The 19730-nt window shown below is 41.9% G+C and overlaps 2 protein-coding genes across 4 annotated transcripts in view; one reads left to right on the top strand and one right to left on the bottom strand.

The window, feature by feature from the left end:
* The window catches only part of LOC129172865 (transmembrane protein 54-like), a 33900-nt gene extending 19164 nt beyond the window's left edge, over positions 1-14736 (top strand). Inside the window, exons 5-6 of the transcript XR_008567108.1 lie at positions 13795-13924; positions 14042-14736. The gene's annotated coding sequence lies outside the window, so the exon portion shown is untranslated. The remainder of the gene's footprint in view (positions 1-13794; positions 13925-14041) is intronic.
* The window catches only part of LOC129172867 (hippocalcin-like protein 1), a 31742-nt gene that overhangs the window by 10040 nt on the left and 1972 nt on the right, over positions 1-19730 (bottom strand). The window contains exons 1-2 of one of the 3 annotated variants that reach the window (XM_054763023.1): positions 18065-18501; positions 3283-3334 (exon numbers count right to left, since the gene is read on the bottom strand). The gene's annotated coding sequence lies outside the window, so the exon portion shown is untranslated. Of the gene's footprint in view, positions 1-3282; positions 3335-18064; positions 18502-19730 lie in introns of those variants that run through there. The other 2 variants (XM_054763026.1, XM_054763025.1) reach the window with 2 other exon arrangements.

Genomic DNA, 19730 nt, shown 5'->3' with positions numbered 1-19730 from the left:
ATAATGACATAAATAAAAAAGTAAATAAAATTAATTACAAAAAAAATCTAGTTTTTTTTTCTAGATGCCAAAAATATATAGCTATAAAATTAAAAAAATTGAAAAATAGTAACAGAATAGTCAATAATTTTTGCAAAATTCAATATTTTTTTCTGAAAAAATGAAGTGGAGTTAAAACTTTTATTGATGGATGTATTCATGTTTATTTGATTAATTACAAATAAAGTAATATATTAATAAAATAAATATACAAATAAAACATATACATATACATATACAAATAAAATATATATTTTTGGAATCTAACAAAATCCAACAATATTGTAAAAAAAATATTTCAAAAATGTATACTTATTTTGAAATAATTCTACATCTTTTTAATCCGGAAAAAAATTATGTTGCATGTTTTGCCTAGAAATACATAGCGGTAGACGACCACAATGTATTCCACCGAGCATCTTCACATCTTGGATGTTAAAAACCATTTCATATTAGTGATCAGTCAGACTCTTCTGTGCTCGTTATTGATAGTTTCTGAACAGTATATGTTAATATTATGGACTTGCATGGTATCAGTGAGCTGGTATGGCATACATTTACACGTCAACAACACACATTTTCTCTTGTACTGCTGATGTGTAAGCAGGAATGTGCTGCAGGATGTTATGCATTCTTAGACACACCTTAACCGCCTCTTGAGCCAGCTAATAAGGCGATCTAGTATACATATTAAGTCACTCCTTCTGGTAAATGTTGACATTGATGCTTGTAGCCATTTGTCAAGCCACCCCGGGGAGTGCCGCAGCCATCAATTATGATTTAATGGCCTCATTTTTACCCTTGAACAAATCTCATAGTGTCTCAAATAACAGTTTTGCAGCAGTAGACTAAAGCTTGCAAGGGAGGATGCCGTTTAATTGCACGGACAAAGGCTTCCTGCATCCTCATTAAAAGTTCAGCCGTAAACACGCAGCTAACTTTTAGCTTAATTGGCTTGCATCTAAAGTCCAACTGATTTATGTGCAACATAATCACGAATGATGAGTGCGCTAAAGCAGATCGGGGAACAGGAAACAGCGTGCATTGTGATTTACTTTGCTGATACGCTTGATAGGCAAGTTTCACAGTACTAAGTTCAATCATTCAGCATTGTTGCTTTCGAGGTTACGCGGCTAAAAATGACAACATTGGCTTCAGCCAGGGGTGTCCAAAGTGCGGCCCGGGGGCCATTTACAGCATGCGGCACATTGTACAAATACAATTAGACAACAAAATGAAACAAAGAGCAGCAATAATGGAAACAAGAAGAGTAATTTTACAAGAATAAAGACCAAAATATTAGAGAAATAAAGCCATAGTATGAAGAGAAAACAAAAATGAAATGAAATATGAACTCATTCAATACCAAATACCTTTTCATAAACCAGAGCGCTTGATCCTAGTTTTCTCCCTTTTCTAGTGGGGAACTGATATTTCCCTGAAACTTACCTACGTTCTACTGCTGATTACTAAAGAACAGAAAAAGGTAGAAACAAACTCCGTGTTTGTATCGCTGTACAACACAATATTCTGTGTGGCTTGAAAGATCAGTCAAAATCATTTAAAATGGCCGCTATGAAGGGGTTGTCTTTTGGAAAATGGCTGGGATTGAATGAGTTAAACACTAAACATTTTGTTTAACAGTCGGAATATTATGAGAAACAAACAAAACAAAGAATAAGCAGGAAATTTGTTACAATAAATTGACAATAAAGTAAAAATATGATGAAAATAAAGACGCAATATTACAAGAAAAAGGCCATGAGAAGAAAGTTGAAATGTTTGAAAATGAGCAAAAATGTGTCATGTAAGGGAAAAAGTTCATAATAACACGCTTTGTCACCGATAAACCTCAATGCAGGCCGTTTTTTCTTTAAACATAAAAAACATCTGCCATTGGTTGGTTTAAAAAATGTAAACATGTTCCACGTATCCTTTGATTTTTCCCTCAGTGGAAATGTTTGGACTCCCCTGGCTTAACCTGTTGCTCAGCAAAAACGGCGGTTCTTGCAAAGATAAATATTTTTGGTGTAAAAGGTTACTTTAGGACCATCCGAATCCTCCAGAGGTCCAAACCGCACAAAAACTGAGTGCACTGTCCACTAACTACACACTTTTTTTTCTTTAAACCCAGCTCACCGTATGCTGCCCTCCTCCATCTTTCCTCGCTAGCCTCTGTCACGCTAATCCCCCGCCACCCACCGCCATCCTACAGGCCCCCCGAACCCACTTACAATCCCTCCGTCCTGTAATCGTTCATCTCTCCATCCTGAGCCACAAAGCTCTAATCCAAGTGTCGGCTGCTTGTTAGTAGTTGTTGCAGAGGCCTCGTTATAAATTGAATAACTCGCACACACACACGAGAATACTTGAACATCTGCTCCGGAGCGGGCTAAGAAGCGGGTCATCGACATTGGTGCTCGTGATCCTTGTGTAGAACTCTTGGGAAAACATCTATTGATGGCGTGACCTGCTCATATGACTAACATGTACTGTGTAATAAACTACAGTCATGGGAACCAGAGCCTTCCCGCACCAGTACTTTGTGAATCTTCAGCTATACAATGCTTGCTCAACAGCACCTCTGCAGTCTTATGGAAGGAGACTACAACAGGATTCAAACCTGCATCCCTCCAATGCAAGTCTAAAGGCTGAACTACATCCCGAGATATATTTTTGTCATTTAGAAAAAAAATCGCAAAATTATATATTTTCCCCAAAAAATTCCCCCAAAATGTTCATAAAAAATAACAACTGATAATCCCTCTCATTATTATTCCTAAAAGAATTCCAAACCACTATAATTTTTATCATCATTTCCATCAATTATTATTATTTTTTTATAATGAAAAAAACTATTATTAGTTCTTATTTACATTTTTTTTTTTTTTTTTTAGAAAAGGCGACATTTCATGATGACCACAATGCTTTCCATTCTTCTTTCTCAAACATTTCATTCAAGTGGCTTATGAGCACTAAAGCGCAGTTGCTCTACCTAGTGGTGAGTTTGGGTATTGCAACCACCCTTGAAATTTAAATCTTGGTTTTCGGCATTCATTTCTCCCCAAAGGCAAACTGAAACATACAAAAACCGAGGTAGTTTTTCCCACAGGAAATCATGTAAATCCGTGTAAATCAGTTGTACACACCCAAAAAACACACATTTTATAGAGAATAATTATAGTTTTACATGTGACATAATTATAAACGAGGAATGGATGGAACTTATTGATGTACACTTACGTCAGGAGTGCGTAGGATGCTTTGTTTGGGCCTTCGATTTTGAGGAACGTTACTGTACAGGAGAAAAAAATGGACTAGTTTAAGTGCAATATTGTACGAACACTGAGGCAAAGTTTTATGGAACAATTCTTATGAAATTCGAATCATACAAAAACTGGGGTCTACGAAAATCAAGGTTTGACTGTACAAATTTTCGGCTCTGGGAAATGTAACAAACTCTGCATATTTTGTACCTTAAGAGGCTAAAACACTTCATACCTCACTGTGAGGGTCTGGTTTGATTTGTCACAGGTTTGTTGTAATGTGATGTCAGGTGTATTCAGGAATTTTCAAGCCTTTCAAAGTCTGTTGTTGTCGGTTGGGTCATTCAACAATAATGGTAGTGGTTTTAGTACCTTCTAAAACGCCTAATGCACCTTAAGGTACTTCAGGAGACACTTTAACTCTAATTTCTGTGGGCACTGCTGAGAAATGAAAGCATATTGACTGGCCGCAGTCACAGGCGTATATGGACGTTTTATTCCCGGTATGATGTTGGCTTCAGCAGCCAGACTTCATCTCCAGTAGACCGAAGAGATGCTGCCTCTGTATGAGTTGTAAAGGGGGAAAGGATGAGGTGCTTGTGTGATCCTGATGCCGTTGCAGTGGCATGCAGCTCTAAAGCAGACTGAGCCGGTGCCACGTGAAAAAGAACACCGACAGGCACCATTGATTTCATGTTTTTTTCCCTCACAGCCTCCCATTGCTTCGTCTCAAAGCAATCACAGGGGCCACCTGAGACGACGGCACCTTTCATCCATATTTTCCCATCTCGTTCTCCTCCTGCTTGCAATTTCACATCATTGCTGCTCCACTACTTTTTTTTGGCCTTTTATATTCTCCTAAAACCACCACGCGGGTCGCCTGCGTCACGCCGGAAAAAGATGTGATAGCTCTGCATTGTCCGCCGGTGATGACTGTAATTATATGTGGCGCAATTTGAGGTGCGTGGCGGTAATGGCGGCGATCTGAGAAACGATGACGTCAATACTCATCTAGCCTTTACTGCCGGAACCTCCCATCACGTTGACTTCAATATGCTGCTGTGCCTTGAGGTCAGTGACGTGCGGTGAGGTTCATGGCTGGTGAGGCTGGTGAGTTTTTTTCATGTTAATACAGGTTTCTCATCCAAACGAAAGAGAATAATTAACTTCTCATTAACTGGAAAACGGCTGCACGGTGGCCTAGTGGTTAGCATGTTGGTCATATAGTCAGGGGACCTGTGAGGTCTGGGTTCGAATCTCCGTTTGTTGAGTTTCCATGTTGGTTTGTCTATATGTGCCCTGCGATCGGCTGGCGACCGGTCCAGGGTGTACCCCGCCTCTCGCCACTCACGGGTACAGAAAATGGATGGATGGATGGATGTCGCAGTATATGGCTGTTCATTTTTTTTCCCTTCTTTGGTCACGATGATGCTCAACGCCTTACTAATGTCCATAATTCATGTCCATTGTGTGCAGCCTAAAAAGCGCCAAGCCGAGAAGACGGCGCCTTATTGAAGGAAAAAGACATTAATGGAGTGGTTAAAAATAAGAATGAGGGCTGGTCCTCAGCGTGGAGCGCTTTCATCTCTCCTTGGCTTTGACATTTGCGAACACATCCAGATAATAAGTCTGTCAATGAAGGAGAGCTTAATTACACGTGCACTCGCACACCTTATACCGCTCAGTAGTCTGCTGCTTTTATTCTAAGATAGCAGTGAGAATATGATGGACCTGATTTAAGTGCAGGAGGACAATGATCACACAGCTATGATAACCAAAAGAAAGGAAGAGAAATAAGCACAATCTAATTAAACCACATTAGCATTTCTTTGACATAAGACTTCCAGGTTCAGGAAGAACCAAGACACGGGTCCAGTGTCTTTGCGAACTCCATCTGGGAGAAGGTTGACCTCATTTATAACGAGTTCAATGGAGCGTCTTTTCCAGCTGGATGACAAAAACAAGAAATGATCTCCTGCGTCTACAAGTAGCCAAGTCTATTGGCCTCCAAGTCACGACGCAACGACAAGAAGAAACATTTCTCCAGCCTTTGATTGTGAAACTGTGACAAGAACGTTCTCATTTCTGTTCATCATTTGTAAGGGCCTGGTCTCACTTGGTGGTCTGGAAGCATTAAACCCACTGAACCACTGCCCTGTGTCTTCGAAAACAGGCAGATAGATGCAGCAGATGGATGAATAGATGGACAGAGAGACAGACGGAGATGGATGATGCGGAAACAGAGACGATAGATTGATTAGTAGATGGATGGTCAGATAGCTGGGGGGACGGACAGACACAGGGAGGGATGGATGTGGCCAGATGATGGGAGGATGGACGATAGACAGATCGACAGACATATACGGACAAATGGATGGAAAGAGATGGACATACAGATGGATGGAGGCATGAACAATAGATACTGTATGTACATAAAGGGATAGATGGATGGCTGTATGGATGGACAAACATGTACAGATGCAGATGATAGATTGACTAATGAGCAAATGGACGCATAAATGTATGGACAAGGGAAAGAAGAATGATACATAGATAAAGATGTAGATGGACAGGTGGATGGAAGGATAGACAGATGAAAGGACAGACTAGTGGAGGGAGGGATGGACGGTGGATGGATGAATGTACAACTGGACAAATGGTTGAACGGACAGAGATCATAGATTGATTAATAGACAAATGGATGGATGAATGGACGGACAAAAGGAGGACAGACAATAGATAAAGCGACCAACAGACAGATAGCTAAACATACGGAAGGGCAGATGGTGGATGGATTCACGGGCGAACTGAGGGAGAGAGATGGAAATGGATGGACGTACACACAGATGTACTGTATGGTTGATTGATGGATGGTTGGACAAACAGACAGCTATACGGAAGGATGAAGAGATAGGGAAGGGATGGACAGTTGATAGATGGATGAATGGACAGCCAAAGAGAGGACAGACAATAGATAAATAGACGGACAGACAGTGATAGAGAGACAGACATGGATGGATGGATGGAAGGATAGACGCAGGTAGGCATAGGCAATAGATGGATTGGTAGACAGAGGAGGGAGGGATGCACAGACAGACAGGATGGACAGACAGATAGAGATTTGGATTAATAGACAATAGACAATAGATAAATAGACAGCCAAACATGATAGATTGATAGATGGACAAAAGCACACGTGGATATAAAGATGCAGGCAAGAAAGATGATGGCTACATGAGATACTGTAGGTGGATGGCTGGGCGGAGAGAGGCAGGCCACAGACAGACGGTGGATGGATGGACAGATGGACTGACAGTCGGCATAGACAGGGGAACGAACGGACAGACAGCTAGGTAGATGGAGAGACAAACTGAAGGACACACACCTACACTTTTAAAGATAGGCTCCATTAGATGCATTTAGTGTAGGTGTAATTGTGTTTGTGTATATTCTGCTACGCTTTTTAGTGTGGAAAAAGGTCAAGGAAGGACAAATGTTGTTTTGAAAGAGACGTGCGATAGTGGCAGCAGGGGAGCGAGCTACCTTATCCACTGTTGTCCACCGTGTGTTAGTCACTGCCTGCACTGTGACTAAAATATCACATAAGCTTTCCGTGCTGCAATATGACAGATAGAACATATTTATGAAAATCCACAACGCTAGTTTGCAAACATTTTGACCTCCACAGCAGAGATGTCCACACATCAGTTCCAGTTCTTCCAGGGATATTTTTAGATGCAATTTAATACAACCCTCTTCTTCATGCTTGACCCCCTCGCTCACAGGAAGTTCCATCGCTACACGATCACACCTCAGTGCAAACTATGCAGTCGCCCCTAACAGATACATGTTGAAGATGGAGGTAACATAAACTGTGGTACTTGCAGAGAAAAAACATTTTTTTAGGTGATACTTGGCATAAAAAGTTTGAGAACAAATTGGTGTTCATTCAATGGAAGGACGGCCAGTAGTGTAATCCCATGGATGCATTGCAGATTATAGAGAGATTATTGGAAAGGCTCACACCGCTGATGATAAGCATGAAAAGACCTGCGCTTTACCTGCTGCACAAATTTCACTCACACATTTGACCAAAAAATGTCAGCTTCGCACAAACTGCAGTGGCGGGTATGCTGGAGCCTATCCCAACTGACTTCGTGCGAGAGGCGGGGTACACCCTGGACTGGTTTCCAGCCAATCGCAGGGCACATATAATATATATTATAGGCTGGTATGTTTACATACTACTGCTGCTTCTTACTGGCTGTGATTACTTGCCACTGTTATGTGTAGACGTGTAGATGTGTAGAGGTGTAGACGTGTAGACGTGTAGATGTGTAGAGGTGTAGACGTGTAGACGTGTAGACGTGTAGATGTGTAGATGTGTAGAGGTGTAGACGTGTAGATGTGTAGATTTGTCTGTGAAAAGGGCAGAAGGCACCCTCACAAGAAGCGATAACAGCTGGTAAATTTTGCTGCATGCTTTGAATAGGAAAAAGTAGCGCCACCCTGAGGACAAAATAGAAATCACAAATGAAAGGCCAGCAGTCCAAATTGAAATCTTAACATAATTGGATTGCATTGATTTATGTTAAAAAATGGGGCTCAAAATTTGCATTTTCAATTCGACTTTTTTGCCACGAGAAAAAAATGTTTCTGTGGCGTTGCCAGTTTAGGTTAATTTAAGGAACAGAGATGATTGCGACACGCTAGATTCACCACACACACGTGTCGCGATGCCTCAGGTTGCTACCGAAAGGTAACGCTACGTATTGGAGCTGCCGCCACTGCTGCTGTGTTTTGGAGTTTGGAAAAGTTAACACTAGGTGTACCGTTTTTTTTTTAGGTTGCTATGTGAAAATGCACCCAGGAAGGAAGTTCCAGTAATGCTTAACATGACCAAAATATGACAAAATACATTAAGTATTACACGTTATCATGAATGTGTTTATTACTACATGGTTACAGCATGGATATAAAAGCATAAAACCTTTTTGGAGGTGTTTTAGTAGCGGGCTTTCTAAGCGGAGTAGGTGTGTCCCATATGCATTAATGAGCTGTCTATATTTATCTGTTTTTATATCTTTAGAACGCACAGAAAAGAGAAATATGTGTGTTGTGTTATGTCTCACATAAGGATTGTGGATGATGGGCTTTTTTTTTTAAGTGCACTTTTCCTTTCGAGACATTCCATGTGAGTGACCTCTAAGGCAATCTATAGCATCCACACGCACCTCCTGATTTATTTCCATCTTTAGCCACAATCGATGTGCTGACACACAACACCTTTTTCTCTCATTTAGCCTCTTCCCTTGTCCCTCCCCCCCCACCACCACCACCACCGTCCTCCCAGCTGCATCCATCTTCCATCCCTTCCAAACCCTCTTAAATGTCACTTTGTCGTTTCTTTTTAACAGTCCTTGATCTCTGCTAAATGCTTTGGGGCCCACCACCGCCCGCCGATCCCCTCGGTACCGCTGTTCTAGATCCTTCTGCCAACGCGCACTGGAAGCAGCACGGCCACAGATCGGCCCCGCTGGCCTTGATCCCTGTTACTAAACAACCCAAGGATGCATAATGCCAGCCAGCCTGGCGGTGGACACTGGAGAAGGCAATCAATCTGTGACGCCGTGCACCTGACAAATTAGTGCTTGGGTTTAATGAGGTAGACTGGCCCTGTGAATGCAGTCAACAGTGCTCTCTCTTCGTATCGGATGCATTTTTTAAATGTCAAGTTCTCTTTAGTCTTTTTTTTGTAGCCTGTTGAAACTTTTCTTTGGCTTTATTTTGCAAAATATCACAGAGCGTACTTGTTTTTGGTCTTTTCAGCTGAGTTTGTAGGCTCACTCCTGCATGAAAAATGAAATAACAATTACATAACCGCCTGGTACCAAGTCATCCGGTGTTTGGGGACCTTTGTATAACTAAACAACACAGACGTGATTTATTACAAAACCTCACAAATGACATTTCTAGGAGATGCATTGCATTTGCCAAGCCACTTGTTGTATAACGCGGCATAACAAACTACACAGAACGCATTTTATCCAAAACTTAAAATAACAAATTAACCTTAAAATAAAATAAAATTCCAGCTCACTGTGCAGCAAATGTTTTTTCCTGCTTCTATCACGTTTGACTGGCCTCGTGTTGCTAGGTAGAGTTCACAAGGTACAAACAACAAACATGACTGCCTCATTGGTCATTGAAAAAAAACGCAGGTACCAAGCATGTTGTCACTCTTCTTCTTTTCCTTTCGGCTTTCATTTTAAAACCAAATCCCGACTCTGTATTAAATATAAAAAACACAGCGAAAGAAAGGAAATCAGTGCCCACCTCATCCCTCATGCTTCAAGATCTAGAAATTGAATATACACTCCTTATTGAACTCTCCAGGGACCTTCAAAAACAGGACTTTCGAGGCACCACAACTAATTTTATCTCAGTCCCAATGGGACTCGGCGGCGAGCCAAAAAAAGTACACTGTGGGACACACACGCACACACACATCCCCCAGATGGAGATGGTAATTATTATCTCAGCATCAACTTGCCTGCCTTTTTGGAACTGGAGGCAATCGCTCACATATTTAGGACAAGCACCACTGCTGTGCTGAGAGTTCTAAAATGTGTACATCATTATGGACTTTAAAAGACAAACGACTGTGCTTTTCATATTGCAGTTAAAGAAATATTGAGTTTTGCCGTTTCTGACGTTGTTCCAGCTCTGTTTTGAGCCAAACTTTTACTTTCATTTTTTTACGTCATAAAAATCAATTTCCGTTTTTATTTTGAAATACTTCCGCATTCGTGAACTATATGCGTTCCGGTTTTCGCACCGCTTTTCACCTGACGCCCATTATAGCTTTATGTACATTCATTTGTTTCCCCTCTTATTTTAAATGCTAGGTTAGCGTGTCTGTTAGAGTTTTACTCATAATTTTGTCGCATTAAGATCACTTATTTGTAGCGTGACACTTTGTTTGTACATCAGTGTTGCTGTTTTATCTCCATAAGGTAAGCATTTATCGTTGCCTATGTGTATACAACATAAAAATGACTAAATTATATTCATTATGTTTGCACGATTAAATTAACCTCGGTATCAAAAGCTACCTTAAAGCACACATCGTGTATTTAGTAGTACTTTTAACGTAAGGCATCATTTCACTGTCTAAAACAAGCCGGCTAGTTCGAGATGCTACTGTTTACATAATCCCATTGCCTCTTTGGAAACAACTTCTTTGAAATATTAATGAGTCTTGCACTAACTTTTTGTTTCCCGGTGACACAAGTTGAATATTTCATAACCCCCCCCAAGACTCATTTTTTGTTTTTAATTAGCCAAAGCTTGGCAAGAGTCACATTTTCAGGCCTGGTGAGTGTGAGTAATGAGTAAAATCAGTGAGAATAAAGCAGGTGGTAAGGCTGGAAGAGCTGCTGAGGAAAGCGAAGTGATATTTAATTGTGAGAAAAATCATACTAATTTGGCAAGGACTTGTACTACTACTGGTTGTATGTGTTAAAGGGTGATATGGGGGTGTTTGGGAGCCGTATTGCTTCATGTCACACATCTACAGTGTCAGCATAATATGTTTTCTGATATGTTCAAAAAGGCGTGAAATGAAGCATGCTAAACTGAGGCAAGAGGGGCATGAAACTACCTAAATGTCATGCTCTAGTGAAGAAAGCATGACGTCTGACTGCTGGAGCATGCTGCAAGTAAGAAGCTTCTTGAAAGTACCAGCAGGCAGTCAGGAAGAGAATATACCCTTCACAGAAGCTTATGTGGGACGCCAAAAGAGAGCCCGCTGTGGTGCATTGTGGGAGAATTCATGCATGTGTCCTTGCCAGGCTGAGGCAGAGAGATCAGACACTCCTCGCCTCCTCGCTTGCACACCCTCTGATGCTTGGCTCGGCCGCCCTGCTTCTCCACCTGAAGGCTCGCCTCTGAAGTTCTCGCAAGGACTATAAGCATCCCGCCGCGGCTGCTTAGCAACTATTTATTTTTCACCGTGATGCTGCCGATTACAGCGGCTGACGACGTGACTATGCACTTAGAGGCCACAACATTAGGTACACCTGCACATATCCGAGACAATACAAGTGGAGTAGCTAATAAGTGTTGCAGAACGAGACCCAAGCTGTGTCTGAATAATGATGTTTTTCTGCCCGCAGACCCATTGAGCGGAGAAAAGGCTGCCATGGGGTTGCTTCAGAAATGAGTTTGCATTCGCTACACATAAACTTGTACACATAAAATGCACTCAACTTATTTTTTCTCCCTGACTGTCACGTCGTGACTTTTTTTCGACCCAGAATATTTTCCATTGTCCAAAGCTAACGCCACTCTCCTCCTCCTGTATAAAAACAGAAAACACAGCAATCAACTTTACAACTTTTGGCATCCTTTGTGCTGACGACTGGTGCAAGTCCTGAAAGACTGCACACTTTTACAGGTACTTCAAAGCAGCTATCGTTATACATCCATAATATATGAATGGACATTTAACTTCATGTAAACTTGTCTACAGTATTCTTGCTTGTGGAGCAAATCTTAGCCGACTGGAGGATCAACTTTAAATTGCGATACTGTCTGGGTAAAAAGAAGGATCAAACTGCTATTTTATTTATAAGGGGAGCCTTTTCAAATGGAGAGGACAAAAAAGGACATGAGAGATGATAAAAGGCAAAGTGAAGAGTGGGCAGGAGGAGATCTGATGATGCAAAAGGAGGGAGGAAAATATTCCCTTCCCGAGTGGGGGAAGAAAATGGATTGAAGAGGAGGAGTAGTGCAGGGGAAAAGAGAAGGAGGCCACTTTTGAGATAGGATCGCAACAGAAGAGCATGCACGTTAGTTGAGTCGAGCCTTTTATGCTAAGGAACGCATGCATGATACACACACACACACAGACACACATACACTGTTTTCTGTCCTCATGTCAAGCTCTAGGAGCGCATGGCTGCCCTTTTAATCTTCTAATGGCTCAACTTGCAAATTGCTGTTAGTTCTTGAAAAAAAACACCTAAAGCTGTTTCATTTATATCCTCATTCATTGTAAGTGTTGGGTGTTTTTGGGGGAGTTTTATAGGTTTCGCCTGCTAATGCAGATGAGTAGCTTTTTTTGTATCAGATTCACTTTTTTTTTTTTTTTTTAGAAGCTAGATCTTGGCTGTCTTTCGACTTGAATCGAACCTACAGACCTGCCAACATGCACGCATTTTGACCTTTGAATTCACTTCTACGCATCTCTGGTCTCCAGGTACGCATTTTGTTGCTTTTTCGCGGCTTTCGGTTTTGACTTCAGTCTTCTGAAACCTGGGTTATGCTCCTGTGTCGAGGCTCCAGCGTGTGCTACACCGGCTGGCTCCTCCCACTCCAAACCCTTGTGCAACGTGACTCTCTGGAAAAATATCTAACCTCATGGACCATAAAGGTTGTGATTGGTCATCTTGTAGAACATTATTTCCTGTGTGTACAGTCGTCCCTTGCGGATCACAGGTTCACAGTTAACTATGGCCTGTTAGTCCAAAAATACTGAAAGACAAGTTATGTAGCATTCTGGTCACTTGGCGTCAGTAATGTTACATTGATGAAACATTACCTTAGATTAGATTACCGTCATGGCATGCCCGACATTACACTGTGAAAACAAGCTCTCCTCCCTTTCCTTGTGGAAGTGGTAAGTTTTTGGCTTCTTTCTTCGTCTTCCTTCCCCAGTCCATTTGAAACCCTTTAAATTTAGAATAAATAAATCGGAGGCTAACTAATTAGCTCGGTACCATGGTAATGCTTAAAGCAGCGACTGTCTCCTGTGTCCCTGGAGTGGTCTCATAGGCTGTGCATATGTGTTGTGCAATGTAGTGTAAACAATGAATAACAGGAGTAAAGAGGTGACTATAGGGGTGTTATTTCATTTCTACAGGGCTCTAATAATGGTAAAAAAAAAGAACGTATTTAGAAAGTCATAAATAAGTTCTCTATGTGTTAACTACTAAAATATTCAATTTTTTTAACATTGAATCCTACTTTGCGGAAATTTTCTTATCGAGGTCAGGAACCAATTAGCTGCGATAAATGAGGGATGACTGTATAGGCTACAACTCGTTCGCAGGGCATATAGCGGACCGCTCCTCTGATTTCAAATGAACATTTGCAATAAAAATGACTGTTGTAACACGAGTTCCAGCTGCAATAAAACTCCCCTTCTCTCTTAAATTACCATTGTTCGCTTGCAACAAAGGACTCACACACTCCTAAAGTTTTTTCCAGGCTGGCTGAAAAAAATTGTTCCAACACCCTCGCGACTGACTTATGTTGGCATCTTGTGTACTCTTACAAACACAATTCTAGGTATAGAAAAGATGGAAACAAAAATCATAGTGTACAAAAAACAAAGATAATTTGAAACTCAAGAAGTCGTAAATGAGAACCCTGGGGTATCCCAAGCCCAAGATGCTATAAACTCTCTGGTGTCTCTGTGTTCTAGCCCCATTGGACGCACCTGCTACAGGCTGACTGATAAAAAGAGAGCTGCAGTTCTGTACCGCAATGTCCAATAACCTAGTCCGGTTTCTAGATGATACAAGTTCAGTTCTGGATGCACTTGTGTACTAAAGGTGAGTGCTGATGCTGACACACACACACACTCGCACACACACACACACACACACACAACAGTCTTCAGTTTATCCTTGCACCTTTCTTGTATGCTGTTTTTCCGTTGCCTCCGGCAGAGAATCTGCTTCCTCAGCCTTATCACAGACTTTATCAAACTAGAGGTTTAACAGGCTCGAGACGTCCCCACCCCTCCCAAAAGTAGGATCAGAGCAGATTATTGGCCCTGACAGCACGCATGGGAAAGGCACAGAACCCCGCTTCAACCCATTCTGGCCACACCCTGTTCTCCCTCCTGCCTTCTGCATATGAAAACAGTCACATGGGGGGAGGAATTAGTCTTTTTAAATCCGCTCTGATGCTCACTACTTTCATCGTGAAACATTCAGATACTGACAAACCTTTCTAGAGCCAACTTTTTTTTTTTTTTTTTTTTCTTCACAATGATGAATTGTGGAGCTACCCACAGACTCAGGATGATGAGCTTACTCACGATGCTGCACCTGTCACCAGCTTGGTGGCTTGTTATCGACTTGACAAATGCATCAGACGTCAGCAAATGATAAAGCACTGATTCCCAGGCAAAATATGTCTTTACAAAAATAAATCAAGCCAATAAATCAGTCTACTTGTTTGGCATTGCTATTCAGGAACACATTACCACCAACAGTTTGGTATGCATTTTTTTTATAATGTTCTCAATGGGCAATGCTGCAGAAAGTAAACTTGTGTGTACTTAAGAATAGTCAGTGTACAGCTTGTATAGCAGTATACATTTATATATAAATTTTCCTGAAAATGAGTCAACGTATAGACAGACTAAATTGCTGGCAACACAAACAAATAGCAAGTGTGTCTTGCCAACTGTCAAGCTTGGTGGTGGTAGCATCGTGATCTGGGGCTGCACGACTGCTGCCAAAACAGAGGAGCTGCACTTGGTAAAGGGAAAAGTGCTTTGTATGTCTTCTCCAGTATGTCTTCTCCAGACCTGAACCCAATTGAGCACCTGTGGCACATCCCCAAGCGGAAGGACGATGGAGCAGAGTAAGGTGTCATCCACCTCCTCTGTCAGTGATGTCCTCATGGAGGAAGATTCTAGTAACAACCTGTGCAGCTTTGGTGAATTCCATTTCCAAAAGAATGAAGACAATGCTTGATGTTAGCAGTGTTCACGCTAAATATTGACTCTTTCGATACAATTTGGACATATTCACTGTCAGGTGTACTCACTTGTGTGGTCAGCTATTTAGACAATAATGGCTGCGTGTTGGTGGACTCATTTTCAGTGGATATTAAAACTATACTGCTGTACAAGCTGTACATAGACTACTTCAAAGTCCCTTGCAATATTGCAGCTCGATTATCGCTCCCTCACTGTATATATTTTTTCCAGAAATTAAATAATGATGGCTGTTTAGTGGTAGAATATGGTTTATTATTAGTCAAAACATATTGAAATACAAGTGATATGTGGTATTCTGATCACTAGGCGGCAGTAACGAGACAAAACATTGAGGCATTACCTTATATTACATTACCTTAACACTGCATGAAGTAAGCCATGGCATTTCCATCATGATAGAGCAAGAAAAAAACTTATCCTCCCATTCCTTGTGGAAGTGGTAAGTTTTTGGAAATACATTTCAGGCTAACTGGTTAGCTCTCTAGCTTGCTAGCTAGCGGCCGTCTCGAGTCCCTGCAGCATATGTTGCAATGTGTTGTAAACAATGAATAATAGGAGTGTAAAGGTGACTATAGCGGTGTTATTTCATGTCTACAGGGCTCAAATGTAAAAAAAAAAACGCATTTAGAAAGTCAAACAGGTTTTCTATGCGCTAACTACAAAAATATTCCATTTATTAACATTGAATCCTATGTCGCGGAAATTCGTTTATTGCAGCCGTGCCTGGAACCATTTAACCGCTATAAACGAGGGACAACTGTATATTAATTTTGATTTCTGTAGTATCAGCCTTTTAGAATGGTGGCTGAAATGTGAGGGCTGCATGTTGTACTGCTTTTTGACACCCTCAGTTGGGGTACCAACAGTATTTGTGCCTATAGATTTTAGATTTGGGTTCATTTAAGTCAACAAGCACGCACGCCTATTTTCAAATAGCATATGAAGGGAAGTTGTAATGCCTTTAAAGATTCTACAAACCCATTTCCTCCACAGCCTTTAGCAAACGAACTAAAATGCCTTCCATTTTCTCCAAAGTTTGAACAGTGAGCGATTTCTTCGAGCTGTTTATCCGCTCTCTGTCAAATGTAATCAAATAACACAGCTCTAATGTGCATGCAGATGCCACTGTGACATTAGCAGAGAACAATCATCTGTACATAAACATAGCACATAGCGCATACTAGTTGCAATAAAACATGAAAGCAACAGAAGCCAGACGACCACAGAAGCATTTCAACCTTTTGCGGCTGCTTTTGCCGCCATCTTTCCCACAATGTCTTTATCGTCCGTCCTCTGAGATAATTCCTTTGGCCTTCCACATCCATCATGCTGCTGGAGGGAAGTCCAGCCCTGATATGCAACCAAGGCATTCTCCTTGATGATGCAAACCTGCTGTTTTTATGCTCATAATCCAACACTGACCTTGCTTACAGACAGAAATCTGAATTCAAAGTGACATTCCCAGCCATTATGCATTCTCTGCATACGTGCTGTCACATTCTGGAGAACTCCCAGCTGCATTAAGGTCAATGTGGGCAACACGTCTCTCGTCATTCATCCCGACAAGGGGCCTCACTCAAACTCACCTTGGCTGCAGCCTTCCGCCTTTAGACCAATCCTATCATGGACAAAAATATGCAGCAGTTGGTTTTCTGACCGAGTGAGTAGCGCTCCACTTATCGTCTTATGTAACAACTAGATTAGCACATGCAAGCCTAACACTGCCTCGACCCAAACCATGTCTGCTGCAGACCTCAGACACTTTCTAAGCAAGATGCCGAGCACATGTTTTTGGCACATGAATCACCAGATAGGCGCAACTATCATGCTGGTCTTGGGAGTGCATTTTCATTTGCACTGGGCAAAATAAACACATGCAGACTTTGGGTGCAGAGACTGATTTTTATAGTTCCGAGTAATAATTATCTTTGTGCTTCCTGTGCACTTGGAGAGCACAAGTGGGTAGCCTCATTATTATTATAATTGGCCACAAGCCCACCTACGAGGCATCTCTATTTGATGGTTAGGAAGGAAATCTCGCAGAGGAGCCATTAAACCATTAAGCAGTGGTCAGACCAAGGCATGCTGTAATGGCAGCGGCGACACAATAACTGTCAATCAAATGTGAAACCCCTTTTTCCTTTGTCGGCAGGTGAGTTTCTGCACAAATTGAACATTTAGTCGCTGTCCAATGACTACCTCGTGAGTACTTTATGATGATGGCTGTGATGTTGTCAGATATTTTTGCATGTTCTCCTGCATGTACTTGTAAAACTAGTGAAAAGATGTTGGCAAGTATCTCCATTCAGTGCAAAGATAACACGGAGTAGTCTTGAGGGAAGAGTCGCATCCTTGTTCAGCACCACTTGTGTTAACTGTCCTCGTTATCTTGAGTCGAGCTGGCATCCAAAACATCTAAGTGACAGGTGATAATTAACTATCTTCTTCACCCTGACGCTATCACAGCCTCTGCTGACTTAATTTATGGATGTCGTTGCCAACGTCGCCAGTCGGCCAGAGAGAGGGGGGAGAAGCTTGGGAGCTTTTTAGATGCACAGATAAAACAGACTTTCAGGGCGTGACCTAACTCAACAGAACCCACACAGTAACTTCTCAAAGCAAAGCAAGATATTTATACACCTGTCAGTGTGCCAATGCATCACTAATGTCAAAACTGGGCCATCACAAACAACCACAAAATGCTGTACAGTACTGTATTTACACATGAGGCTGCTTGTGGTCACCATGTGCATGCTCCTATACTATCATTCATAAAAAATGGCTTCCTATAAGATGCATAAAATCTTACTGTTTAATAACCTTTATAATGGACTTTGTAGCAACCTTTTAGTCCAGTCAAGTACTAGTTTAAACACATTGTAAGGGAATATTTGAAGTCCTCATGGACAATAACGATAGCAAGATATGGTGCAGCACGTCAGCCTATCTACTATCTTACCGGATGTAAGGCGCTCTAGTGTGGAGGGAAGGAGGTCCTCTCTGCTCCGATGGAGCCGGAGTGCAAGGACAGCGGCGGAGAGATGCAGGGATGCTGGGCGCCTTCCCCCTGTGCTTCTCAATGCAGGAGGGGGGAGGAGGAGACCAAAAAGAAAGGGGTTGACGCTGGATCGATCGCGACCCAGCTTTTTAGTCGCGGATTCTGCAGCTCCTTAGCGCGCACATCCGCGGACACCGAGTGACTCGATGACTCGGATGGGTGTCCCCAGTCTGTCTTACATGAGCCGTGTCCCACAGAGCATGCTTTATAGCCTGCAAGCAGCGATAGTGCCGCGGCGTGATGGTCTCCTCCAGCGGACAGAGTCTTTTATGAGAGGAGGAGGACGGCGTGTTTTAAATGGTGTGCGCGGATGGAGTGGATTTAAACCGTGTGGGGGGTTAGGGTGGTGCTTTGGGGATTACGTGGTAGGGTTTTAATTAGATAGCGCTGCGTCTATTGGCACCGACGTGGCGCACAGCCCCTCCCACTTTCTCCGGCTCTCTCTTCTGTAAAAGTGTGCGTCACGACGGTGGAATAAAGGCACACATAGGACAATTTACACAAACTCACTGCGCCACAAAGAGATTTTTAGATGGGGTATGATACTGCACATACATGCATATTTAATTTGTAGGCTTTTTTAATGAGGTAATAGTGTCTTATAGCAGCTCCTCCTCAGGACTTGTGGGCACGGTAGGGGGTTGCAGATTTCAAGGCTTTATTGCTATATTCATGCAGTTATATAAATTATGTATATAAATGATGCAAAGAAAGAAAATTTGTCAAAAAAAAGTCTTCATGTTACATCACAAGATAATGCATGATATGCCGCTGTCACATGGTCTACCTGCAAAGGGATGTAAGGATGTGAAAATTGCATATCACGGTTATTGTGACCAAAATGATCACGGTATGTTGAATGTGCTCCAAATGTTTAAAAAGTACTGCTAAACACACTGAAGTCTAACAAAGTTTTCTAAAAGAAACAATTAAAACTAACAAATAAACAACACACAATATTGTTTCCTTGGCCGAGCCCAACATTGCAAACTGCGCATGTGCGAGTGTTTGCCGCTTGTAGGGCTCGAAAGGGCACGTGATTGCGCAATGCGTTGTGGGCCGCGGGTGCCCTTTTTTGAGCAAAAGAGCTTTTGTTGACATCAAAGTTGGTGCTTTTGAGAGAGAGAGAGACAACGTAACTAACAGCTGCTTCTCCAATAAATGAGCAGGGTCACTAGTCCCGGAGTTCATCGAAGTACGGTTATCAATCACGGTTTTAACGATCATTTTAATTTGAAACGGTAATACTTACCGCGGTTAATCGTTAATTCCGGTAATCGTTACATCCCAACTACCTAGTCATGCTTGCGACACATAATTAAGTCATTAACTAATCCTGAGTTGTCCTTTTTTTTGACAGGATTGTGCTTGATGGCAGCCATGTTTTTCAACCAATATTGTTCATATCGTGCCGACATGTGCTGTCAGTCCCCTAAAGGTGTGCACTAAATTTGGTGGTCATTCGACTAAACACCCCGAAGTTGCAGTGGGTGTTTTGTAGAGTGCATTGAGCTGTATGAGACATTTCAAGTCAAGCCAACTTATGGGTGTCAAACTTAGGGGTTTA

Source organism: Dunckerocampus dactyliophorus, chromosome 20, assembly GCF_027744805.1.
Source record: "Dunckerocampus dactyliophorus isolate RoL2022-P2 chromosome 20, RoL_Ddac_1.1, whole genome shotgun sequence".
Taxonomy (NCBI): Eukaryota; Metazoa; Chordata; class Actinopteri; order Syngnathiformes; family Syngnathidae; genus Dunckerocampus; species Dunckerocampus dactyliophorus.
The sequence above is the reverse complement of the archived record's forward strand: the minus strand, read 5'-3'. Positions and strand labels throughout refer to the sequence as shown.